The sequence below is a fragment of the Panthera tigris genome, chromosome E3 (genome assembly GCF_018350195.1).
Source record: "Panthera tigris isolate Pti1 chromosome E3, P.tigris_Pti1_mat1.1, whole genome shotgun sequence".
Taxonomy (NCBI): Eukaryota; Metazoa; Chordata; class Mammalia; order Carnivora; family Felidae; genus Panthera; species Panthera tigris.
Window position 1 is genome coordinate 21,992,965 of NC_056675.1, and position 12,500 is coordinate 22,005,464.

Below are 12,500 nucleotides of genomic sequence, written 5' to 3' on the forward strand. Positions count from 1 at the left end.
GGAAAAACACGTAACTGTGTCAGGAAACTTCTCGCTTCTTCTTGCTGAGCATAATATGAAACAGAATCTGTACCAATTTAAAAACTTTTTGAAGATTTTATGTTTAAGTAATCTCTACCCCCAATGTGGGGCTCGAACTCACCACCCTGAGATTAAGGGTTGCATGCTCTACCAACTGAAACAGCCAGGTGCTCCTGAATTTAAATTTAAATAAGACCTTTTCTTCATTTGTCTTTGTTCCTTGGGTTCTTGTTTCTTTGGTTTCTGAGGTTACCAGAACATATATGTTCTTCAACCCTTTCTTCTTCTCACTGGGAAGAGTGAATGACTAGCCTGACTTGGGAAACTACGTACTTGAAAGAAAATGATTTTTTTTTCCTCCCAAGCCTTTTTTTTTTTTTTAACCAAATGTCATCCTGATATATCTATATATGTATTTTTTAGGCAAAGCTGACTCAAAACATTTAAGAAAAATTTTTTAGTGTTTTCATTATTTGTTTTTGAGACAGAGACAGACAGAGCGTGAGCAGGGGAAGGGTGGAGAGAGAGGGAGACACAGAATCTGAAGCAGGTTTCAGGCTCTGAGCTGTCAGCACAGAGCCCGACATTGGGCTCAAACTTACAAACACAACGTGAGTTCCAACATCGACGCGACCCTTAACTGACTGAGCCACCCAGGGGCCCCAAAACGTTTTTAAATTTAGAAAATTTTCCACAATAATGTATAGATGGAACTTAAAGGCATGAACATGAAGAAGATTTCCCAGGGAGAGTGTATTTATTTTATTTAACTAAAATTTATTTGGTGCTTAATACGTGCCAGTCATGCATTGGTCTAAGTGCTTGACAAATATTAACTAAACACTCATGGTTTTCCTCGCACACCCCCACGAGGTAAGAAAGTGCTCCCCGTTTTACAGATGAGGATAATTAACTTGTCCAAAGTCACAATAATTGTAGTAGTAAAACCAAGCAATTTGGCTCCTGAGCCCAGGTCACTAACCACTACATTGTAGTCTCGTTTATCTCAACCATTTTAGACTCTACAGGCCCTTTTGGTAACAAATATTTTGTAACACCACCCTTTACTCTCCCCAAATGATAACCATAGATAATATAACCTACCTAGCACATCATTTCAAAAGAGGTATGCAATGACTGATTCAAAGGAAAAATAAGAGAAAGGTACGCATCATAAAATAAACTATCTTTCCCTGGGTAAGGGCTTGGGAATAGTGTCCACTGGAAACCTCAGGAAAGTAGGCAGAAGCTGGCCACTGCAGGTCGAATCCCTATGACAAATGCAGGCTGACCCAGCAGTGTCCCACCGATGACGCACACACCGAGAACGGTAGTGATGTTGGAGACAAATTTTTATCCGGAATACAGCACAACTCTCAGTCAGGTTCCGAACGACCAGACAATAATTCTCCTTCAACTGACGTGGTAATTGCATTCCCAGAACTTTTCAGGTACATTAAAACTGAAAAAAGTAAGGCATTGGGTCCTCTGGTGATTAGAAACATGCCGTTCACTTGTGTGAGTGCCTGCCGAGCGAGAGAGGGAATTTTCCACTTCGTGGGACCGGCCAGCACCCACGGCTCCTAGCCACTGAATCTCCCATCCACTGAGGAACGGGGGTGGAGAACCATTTCTTGAGACCCACTGCTACAGAGTGAGAAGATCGTGGCCAGAATGAGTCCTGAGGAGGTTTGATACTCCAGCCAGGGAGGAGGAAAATGGGGTAAAGGTACTATGATGGGGCCAAGTACATTAGACTGATGAGTCTCAGACTCACGTCCTCCTCTGCCTCCTTCCCCCACCGCACACAAACATGTCTCCAAGGGGACAGTTTTCCTCAGGTCAGTAGTAACTGACTGTTACTGTTCAGCTCACTGAACCTGCCCAGCCAGAAACCCAAGAATCCGTTTTGACTTTTCCCTCCCCCCATCCAATGCATCCGTAAGTTATTTGGTCTCCAAACGTCTTTCTTATTCGTCCCTTCCTCTGTTTCTCCACCGCCATCTCCAGCACACCCCCTAAAACTCCACAAATTCTTTCCTTCCTCCCTCTTTTATTTTTTGCTTGTGGTATTGTTTCAGTAAAACAAATGCACCCATGTGAAGTGCAAAATGCAATGAGTTTGACAAATAAATACACTCGTGTAACCACTACCACAGTCAACATGTAGAAGACGTCAAACACCCCAGAATATTCCCTTGTGCCCCTTCTCAGTCACTCATCTGCTCCCCCTCAACACACACACACACACACACACACACACACACACCTGACACCAGGAAGCTGCTACGTTTCTGACTTACATCCCCATAAATTAGGATTGTCTGTTCTAGAACCTTATATAAATGGAGTCATACACCATATATATATATATATATATATATATATATATATATATGGAAGACTTTGTGCCTGGCTTCTCTTGCTCAATGTCAGTGAGAGTCATTGATGTTGTTGCAAGCATCAGAAGTGAATTTCTTTTTGTTACTGAAAAGTATTCCATTGAATGGATGCACAGCTTGTTCACCATCTTCTGTTGATTGACGTTTGGGTTATTTCCAGCCTGGGGTTATTATGAATAAAGCTGCTAAGAACATTCTTGTGCATGTCTTTTCTGGTGGACTGTAGACATATGTTTTTATTTCTCTTGGATAAATAACGAGGAACACAATTGCTGAAGCACAGGATACGTGTATGTTTAACTACGTGAGAAACTCTAGAATGTTCCTAAAATGGTTCCACCAGGTTGTACTTCCAATCCTGGGAAGGGATCCCACTGCCCCACGTGCTGGGCAGCACTGCACGTGTTCACTCCTCGCCTCTTGAGATCATTCTCCATGTAGCATCCTTAGCGATCTTCTCTTAAAATGAAAACTTAATCATCTTATTCTCTAGCTTCAAATCATTCAAAGACTTTCCAAGGCTCTTGACTCAATGCCTAACATCTTTAACATAGTCTGCGGTTCCTTCTTCTTCTTCCTCTGCTTTTTTTTTAATGCTTATTTTTGAGACAGAGAGAGAGAGAGAGAGAGAACAAGCAAGGGAGGGGCAGAGAGAGAGACACAGAATCTGAAACTGGCTCCAGGCTCTGAGCTGTCAGCACAGAGCCTGACGCGAGGCTCGAACTCGCAAACTGTGAGATCATGACCTGAGCTGAAGTCAGCCGCTTAACCGACTGAGCCACTCAGACGCTCCAATGGTGTTTTCTTAATGGTATCTCTGGTCATTCCCCTTGCTCATAAATCCAGATAACCCAAGGGCCTTCCTTTCACTTTTGAAAAGGTGCCCAGCTCCTCGACCCGGCCTGTTGTTAACCACGTACTGGCTCTCAATCCTCGTGGAACTTCCTCAGGAAGGACTTTCTGACCACCACCTGTTAGTTGTCCCAATTACATATTCTAAAGGCAGTCTCTACCTCTTTGTAGCATTATCAAATTTGTGATGGAATATTTTTGCCATTATTTATTCAATATTTGATTCTCCAGATTCTTTGTAAGTTCCAGGAGAGCAAGGACCAGGTTCCTTGCTCTCATTTTTAGCATCTATCACAATGCCTAGTATATATTCGGCTCTTAGTAATATTTACTAAGTGAAGGAATCATTTTTCTAAAGCAACCTTTTTTTTTTTAAGTTTATTTTTAGAGAGAGAGAGTGAGCAGGGCACGGGCAGAGAGAGAGGGAGACAGAGAATCTCAAGCGGGCTCCGTGCTGTCAGCTGGGAGCCCGACGCAGGGCTGGAACCACAAACCATGAGATCATGACCTGAGCTGAAATCACGAGTTGGATGTTTAACGGACTGAGCCACCTGGGCGCCCAGGAATGATTTTTCCATGCATTGTTCACCTTTCTCTATTCAAATATCCACAATGCCATCAAAATGATCTTTCAACAAGCAAATCTGGTCAGGTATTGCTGCTGCTTAAAATTCTCTCTATTCTATAGGATATTATCTGAAACTCCTTGCCTAGCATAAAAGGCCCTTCAAGAATTCTTACCAACCAAACTTTCCCAGTTTCTGAGAATTCTTTTTTTCCCCCCGATGTTTATTTATTTTTGAGAGATGGAGAGAGACAGAGTGTGAATGGGGGAAGGGCAGAGAGAGAGGGAGACACAGAATCCGAAGCAGGCTCCAGGCGCTGAGCGGACAACACAGAGCCTGACACGGGGCTCAAACTCACGAACCAGGAGATCATGACCGGGTTGGTGGGAGCCGAAGTTGGACGCTTAACCTACTGAGCCACCCAGGTCCCCTTCTGAGAATTTTTATTCTGTGTTCCAGTGATACTGAATCGTTGCTACTCTCTCGTTTTGTCAATGCTTCTACGACTTAAACATCTTATTTCTTCTGAATGGAATACTTCTGTTATGTCCACCTAACAAACTCCTATTTCAAAGCCCAGTTCAAATGTTTTGACAAGCCTTCCCTGGGATTCTCTGGACCTCATAACAACGTAGATGGGATTCGAGTACCAATGCTAACTTAGACTTCACGGACTCTTGTCCCCTCCTATTCAGGTGGAAACCCAGCTCCCTGGAAAGACCCCCTTGAGCATTTGTGGCTGGAATTTCACATGTGCTCATGAGTTAGCTCATTTTATCCCAACACTGCTGGCATGTAAGGCCCTGTAGAGCGGGGACCTGACAGTTGAGTTCAGTGTTATATTCCCCAGTACCTACAGCCTTGCCTATGAGGCATTAAACATTGAATTAATACTTGTTGAATGATGAAGAATGAACGTCGTTTTTCTTCCAAGGAGTTCCATAATGTGTGTCAAGGAACATCGTTGTTCTCCCAAGTACTTGCTTGTTACCGTCTTGACTGCCAGCAAGAGCTAGATTCGCCTAGACATATGCTTGGCTTCTGATTGGCTGGGTTTTGCTTTACCTTAAAGATGCAAATAACATTCATTCTATAATGCGTTCCTTTGCCATCAGGTACCTTCACTATTGTGTCGAGAATAAAGTGAATGCTTCTGCTCCTTACTGGGTCCCTCAGACATTCACTGTTAAAATAATCAGTTATTGGCGCACCTGACTGGCTCAGTGGGTATCACACATGACTCTTTATCTCAGGGTTCTGAGTTTGAGCTCCACGCTGGGTGCAGAGATTACTTAAAAATAAAATCTTCAGGGGCGCGTGGGTGGCTCAGTCTGTTAAGTGTCTGACTTTGGCTCAGGTCATGATCTCACAGTTTGTGAGTTTCAGCCCCACATCCTGCTATCTGCTGTCAGGACAGGAACCTGCTTCAGATCCTCTCTCCCCCTCCCTCTTTGCCCTTCCCCTGCTCTCTCTCTCTCTCTCTCAAAAATAAATAAACATTAAAAAAAACTTTCAAAAAATAACAATCAATTGTTCTTTCCTTATTTTTTGTGTGAATGGACCAAGTGATAATGGCACCCTGCTTTTCCTTGAGGGCCAATCACCTTCATTGTCAGTCCATTCATTTTGGTGGAGAAACGCCACACCGAGCATTTCCATATTTAAAAAGGTTTATATTCACTGACCAAACTTAGGATAATTTTAACATTAAAATAAACAATGACAGTAAGGGATTATAATCCACTCAATAAAATAGGAAACTATCTGTTTGTATAGACACAAATGTATTGCATTCATTCATTCATTTATCCAATGTTTGATGAGGAACAAGGACTTCTGCTTCCAACTGAGACGGAGCAAACAAAGCTATATTTACCCTTCCTCCTGAAACAACTGAAAATACACACAAAATTTATGAGACAACAGTTTTCAAGATGTTGAAAATCAAGTAATGGAAGACAGTAATCCCTGATAACAAAAAAAAAAAAAAAAATGGAAACAAAAGAACACCCTTCTAAATAACCCGAGTGTCAAAGGAGAAATCAAAAGGAAAACTAGAATGTATGAATAAATGAAAATGAAAACATAACACACCACAGTTTGTAGAATGTAGCTAACGGAGTAGAGGATATTTATAGCACACTAAATATCTGTATTAGAAAAGAAGGTCTCACATCAATGGACTTAGTTTCTCCCTTAAGACACTAGAACAAAGAAGAGCAAATGAAAATCAAAATAAAGAGAAGAAATAATAAAGATCAGAGTGGCAGTAAGTGAAACAGAAAACAGAAAAATAATTGATAAAAATCCATGGCGGGGGGGACCCTTGTTCTTCAAGAAAATAAATACAATTCATACAATTCTTTTAGTCAAGAAAAAAGAAGACACAAAGTAATAATAAGAAATAGGTGATGTGATATCACTGTAAGCAAATAATGTGAACCAGTTTATGCCAAAAAAAATTCATCAACTTAGATAAAAGGAACAAATCCCTTGAAAGACACAAACTAAAAAACTCACTCAAGAAGAAACTGATGACCTGAATAGTCCTATATCTATTTACAAATTTGACTTTGTGGTTAAAAACGTTCCATGAAGAAAACTCCAGGTCCAGATGGCTTCATTTATTTCACCAAATATTTAAGAAATAAATGATATAAATTCTATCAAACTCTTCCAGAAAATTAAAGAAGAGAGACTATTTCCCAATTCCTTCCGAGGTCAACATTACTCCAGTAACAAAGGCTAAGATATTGCAAGAAAACTACACACCAATGTCTCTAATGAACACAAATGTACAAATTTTAAAATTTTGCCAAACTCAACCATATATGAAAACAATATTCCACAGCCAAGTGGTATTATTCCACAAATGTAATCAACATAACTCATCATATTATAAAACTATAAAAGAAAAGCATATGATTATCTCAATAGCTGCAGAGAAAGCTCTTAACAAAATCCAATATCCATTTTTTAAATTTTTTTAAAGCTTTTTTAAGACTTGTTTTTTAATGTTCATTTGTTTGAGAGAGAGAGAGAGAGAGAGAGAGCACAAGCTGCGGAGTGGGAAGAGAGAGGGGAACAAAGGATCTGATGCAGCTCCAGGCTACCAGCTGTCAGCACAGAGCCTGATATGGGGCTCGAACTCACCAACCGTGAGATCATGATCCGAGCTGAAGTCAAATGCTTAACTGACTAAGCCATTATTATGCCCCCATTATTTTCTTTTAATATTTTTATTTTTGTAAAGTAATGTCTTCACCCAACATGGGGCTTGAACTCACAATCCCGAGATCAAGAGTCACACACTCTACCAACTGTGCTAGCCAGATACCCCCTCCAATATCCATTCTTGTTTTTGGGGATTTTTTTTGGTTTGTTTGGTTGGTTTGTTTTGTTTTTTAAAGCCTCATAGTAAACGAGGAATAGAAGGGAACTTTGCTCAGCATGGTAAAGGACATGTACAAAACTTTTGCAACTAATATCACACTTAATGATGAAATACTGAATAGTTTTCCTCTAATATCAGGAACAAGACAAAAATGCCTGCTTGAACCTCTTCTATTCAACATTTTTCTGGAGCTTCTGGCCAATGCAGAAGAGGGAAAAGGAAGAAATACAACTGTCTTTATTCACAGATGGACCGATCATCTCTGCAGAAATTCTATGGCGTCTACAAAGAAGCTACTGGATTTAATAAGTGACTTTAGCAAGGTTGTAGAGCACAAAAGCAACATCCAAAAATCAGTTGCATTTCTATACAACAGCAACGATCAATCTGAAATTGGAACCAAAAGCACGACCATTTTCTTTCTTCTTTTTTTAATGTTTATTTGTCTTTGAGACAGTGATAGACAGAGCACAAGCAGGGGAGGGGCAGAGAGAGAGGGAGACACAGAATCCAAACGGAGGCTCCAGGCTCCGAGCTGTGAGCACAGAGCCTGATGTGGGGCTGAAATCTATGAACCGTGAGATCATTACCTGAGCCACAGTCGGAACTACAAAAATATCACTGAGAGAAATTAAAGAATACCTAAATAAATGGAGATATATGATGTTTAAGGATCAGAAGACTCAATACTGGTAAAATGTCAATTTTTCCCAAACTGATTTACAGAATTAATGCAAGGATAATGAAACCCCAGCAGGCTTGGCCTTTCTTGGTTTGGTAAAAATTGGCAAGTTGATCCTCAATTTCATATAGAACTGTGGAGGAGGTAGAATGGCCACAACAATCTTGAAAAAAACCAAAACTGGAGCGCATGGCTACTCTGACCATAAAGCATGTGACTCTTGATCTCGGGGTCATGAGTTCAAGCCCCATGTTGGGGAGAGAGCTTTACTCAAAATTTAAATAAGTAAATAGGGGCGCCTGGGTGGCTCAGTCGGTTAAGCGGCCGACTTCGGCTCAGGTCATGATCTCACGGTCCGTGAGTTCGAGCCCCGCGTCGGGCTCTGTGCTGACAGCTCAGAGCCTGGAGCCTGTTTCAGATTCTGTGTCTCCCTCTCTCTGACCCTCCCCTGTTCATGCTCTCTCTCTCCCTGTCTCAAAAATAAATAAAATGTTTAAAAATAAATAAATAAATAAATAAGTAAATAAATAAAAATTAAAAGAAAAAAGAAAAAGATCCAAGCTGGAGGATGTAGACAACCTGACTTCAAGATTTATTGGAAAGCAGCCGTAATCAAGTGACATCAAGAGAGACAAATAGGTCAATGTAACAGAGCAGGAAATCCTGAAATAAATCTATACACTCTGGTCAATCTATTTTCAGCAATGGGTATGAAGACAATTCTGTTGGATAGCCATATGCGGGAAATAGTACCTCCACTCATACCCTACACCATATACAAAAATAAACTCAAAATGGATCTCATGTCTAAATCTGAAAGCAAAAACGGTAGAATTTCTGGAAGAAAATACAGGAGAAATCTTTGTGACCTTGAGTTGGGCAATGATGTCATAGTTACCAAAAACACAGTCCATAACACATAAAAATTAAGAACTTTAGCTCTTCAAAAGACACTGCTCAGAGAATGAAAACACAAGCCACAGACTGGAAGGTAAGTTTTGATATAGGTATACAGCCAATCACGTATCCAATAAAGAATTTGCATCCAGAATGTACAAAGGAGATATAAAACTCAGCCATAAGAAAACAACCTATTTGTTATTTATTTTTATCTTTTTAATTCTTAAAAACATTTTTTTTTTCATGTTTATTTATTTTTGAGATCTTGAGAGAGAGGGCGAGCGGGGGAGGGGCAGAGAGCGAGAAAGAGAGAGAATCCCAAGCAGGCTCTGTGTTATCAGCGCAGAGCTGGGTGTGGGGCTCGATCTCACGAACTCATGAGATCATGACCTGACCCAAGATCAAGAGTCAGACGCTTAACTGACTGAACCACCCAGGTGCCCTGAGAAAAAAACCTATTTTTTAAATGGGCCAAAAATTTGAACAGACACTTCACTCAGTAAAGATATATACACACTCCAAAAAAAAAAAAAAAAAAAAAAAGATGTACACATGCTCAACATCTTTAGTTTAATTAGGGAAATGCAAATTTAAACCGTGGTAAGGTAATACCACACACCTATAAGAGTGTCCAAAATGAGGGGCTCCTGGGTGGTTCAGTCGGTTGAGCGTCCGACTTCAGCTCAGGTCATGGTCTCACAGTTCATGGGCTCGAGCCCCGTGTCAGGCTCTGTGCTGACAGCTCAGAGCCTGGAGCCTGCTTCAGATTCTGTGTCTTCCTCTCTCTCTCTGCCCCTCCCCTGTTCATGCTCTCTCTCTCTCTCTCTCTCTCTCTCTCTCTCAAAAATGAATAAACATTAAAAAAAAAAAGACTGTTGCTGGTGAAGATATGAAGCATCTGTAGCCCTCATACATTGCTGGTTGGACCATAAAATCATGCAATCACTTTGGAAGGCTGTTTTGGTAGTCTCTTATAAAGGTAAGCACACACCTGCCATATGATCTAGCCATTACAGTCCTAGATACTTACCCAAGAGACATGAAGACATTTGTCCAGACAAAGATGTGCGTGTGAATGTTTATAGTAGCTTCATTTGTAATAACCCCAAAACTAGGAACAGCTCCATTGTCAACCAACAGAACGATGGATAAACAAATTGGTGTATATCCATACAATGGGATATTCTTCAGCACTTCAAAGGAATGAACTATTGATGTGTGCAAAACATAGATGAATTTTAAAATAATTATGCTGATAGAAAGAACTCAGACTTCCAAAAAGAAGAAAACTGTCATTCAATTTCAATAAAATTCTAGGAAATGCAACTTATTCTATAGTAGTGGAAAGTAGATCAGTGCTTGCCTAGGGTTGGGGAAATGCAGGAAGAATGAGAGGGGAAGATTGTCGAAAGGCAGGAGAAAACTTTCAGGGGCGATGGAGGTTTATTATGTTGATTGTGGTGATGGTTTCACAGCTGTGTACATATGTCAAAACTTATCAAATTACACACTTTAAAAACGTGAGTCAATAAGGCGGTTTCCACACACACAAAAACGTTTGACGAGAAAGAGGGTATGTACATAATATCAAAACGTCTCCCGCAAAATACTTACAAATTAAAAGAGACAAGAGCAGCTTTAAAACAGGGAAGCCTCAGAGACACCACCTTGATGGAGTCATAACAGCGGACCTCACCTCAAAATCTAGCAGCACCTGGTAGGTAGGATCCAACGAGAAGTTCTTGTGCTGTTTCTCTCAAAGGTGCATGAGTCAAACCTAATCGTGAGGAAATCTCAGACCAACTAAACCGTGGGGCATTCTTCAGACCAACTGGCTTGTAATTCAGTCAAGTGTCAAGGTTAATGACAGTCCAGGAAAGACCGGAGAGCTGTTTGGGGTTGAAAGGGATGAGAAAGCTCAACTAAAAACAATGTTGGCTTCTCTGGATCCCTTTGCTGAAAAGACATTATTAAGATAATTATGGGCTTGAAAGGGGCCTCAGGGTTAGAGAATATCAATGTTAATTTCCTGATTTCAACCATCGTGTGGAGGTTATGCAGGAGAATTTCCTACCTTGTAGGAAATGTACTCTATCTTATTCCACACTGATGAGGCATGTATTTGGGTCTATTTCCAGACTGTGTCCATGGTTGGTTCAGGAAAAAAGTTCTTTTTCTGTATTCCCAGCTTTTCTGTTAGTTTGTGATGGTCAAAGAAAATTATTCTATTTACACCTTTGTTGACATATCTGAGATCTCTGTGCCATGAATTCGAGGAAGTAGACTAGTTGGGTCAAAGGATATGAACATTTAGGAATGTAATAAATATTACTAAACTGCCTTTCAAAAGATTGTGCCCAATATGTACTCTTGCCAGCAATTAATGAGAGCACCTATTTCCTTTCTCATTTGGGGCACTATGAAACACTTGTATCTTTGCCAATCTATTATCTCATTTTAATTGATATTTCTTTAGTTGCTAGTGAGGTTGAGAAACTTTCTTTCTCTTTTTCTTTTTTTTTTTTTTTAAATTTATTTAGTTTTAGTAATCTCTACACCCAACGTGGGGCTCGAACTAATGATCCCCTAAGATCAAGAGTCTCACGGTCTTCCGACTGAGCTAGCTAGGTGTCCCAAGAAACTTTCTATGTGTTTATAAGTAATTTCTTTTTTATGAGATACTTTATATTCTTTGTCCAATTTTAAAGCTATTCCTATTTTCCTGTCTATTTATAAGAACTCTTTACATATGAAAAACATCGGCTTTTTTGTCTGTTGTCTGGATTTTAAAATACCTTTTCTAGCTTGATACCTACCTTTTAACTTAGTCTGTTCTATTTTTATTTTTATACTGTCCACCTAATTTTCAATTTTATGTAGCCAACTTTTTCTTTTTAACTTCTTTTAAAAATTTTTATTTATTTATTTGTTTATTTATTTTTAATGTTTATTTATTTTTGAGAGAGAGAGAGACAGAACACAAGTGGGGGAGGAGCAGAGAGAGAGGGAGACACAGAATCTGAAGCAGGCTCCAGGCTCTGAGCTCTCAGCTCAGAGCCTGATGCGGGGCTGGAACTTACAAGTCATGAGATCATGACCTGAGCCAAAGTTGGACACCCAACCGAGTCACCAGGGCGCCCCCCCCCCTTAAAAACAATTTTTTTTAATGTTTATTTATTTTTGAGAGACAGAGACAGAGCATGAGTGGGGTTGGGGGGGTGTGTAGAGAAAGAGGGAGACACAGAATCTGAAGCAGGCTCCAGGCTCTGAGCTGTCAGCAGAACCCACAAGGTCGTGAGATCACGACCTCAGCTGAAGTCGGATGCTCAACCGTCTGAGCCACCCAGGCACCCCCTTCTTGTTAGCTTCTCAGTTTTATTTCTTGCCTAGAAAGACTTTATCCATCAAAATTGCGTGTGTGAATGCGCGTATGCTTCCACGTTTTCTTCTTTCCTTGTTTCATCCATTTACATTTCAATTGTTTATCTGTCTGGAATTTATTTGGTATACGGAATCAGATAGGCATCCAGCATTAACTTATATTTTTCCAAACGGCTAGCCAGTCACCCTAACGGCAATTACTTCACTGTATCATTCTATTTTTTCTGCCCTGATTCAAAAAACTATAGCTTTACTGTGTAATAGCTTCTCAAATGCATTTGGGTTGATTTCTAGATTCTAAT